Source organism: Penaeus monodon, chromosome 22 (assembly GCF_015228065.2).
Source record: "Penaeus monodon isolate SGIC_2016 chromosome 22, NSTDA_Pmon_1, whole genome shotgun sequence".
NCBI lineage: Eukaryota > Metazoa > Arthropoda > Malacostraca > Decapoda > Penaeidae > Penaeus > Penaeus monodon.
The window spans coordinates 17,600,640-17,601,018 of NC_051407.1; positions in this window are offsets into that span (position 1 = coordinate 17,600,640).

Consider the following 379-nt stretch of genomic DNA (forward strand, 5'->3'; position numbering starts at 1 on the left):
TTAAATATAAAAAATTTTAATTTATTATGATACAATTCCCAAAACAAACAAAAATATAAACATATAACATATTTTCCCTTTAAATACTTTTTTATGTCTGTGTTAAAACATTGTATATATATGAAATGAAAATTTTATTTTTATATATTTTATATATATATATAAAATTTATATATATTATATATTTTAATATATAAAAGAAAAAATTTTATTTATATTTTAATATTTTATATATATTAAAAATTTTATTTTATAAAATATTTTTTCTAATTTTAATTATTTTATTTAATTGTATTTTAAAACCCTATTTTAAAAAAATATTTATTTATTTTTTTTCTATCTTCTATCATCTATCTATCTATCTACATCAAAGGATCTA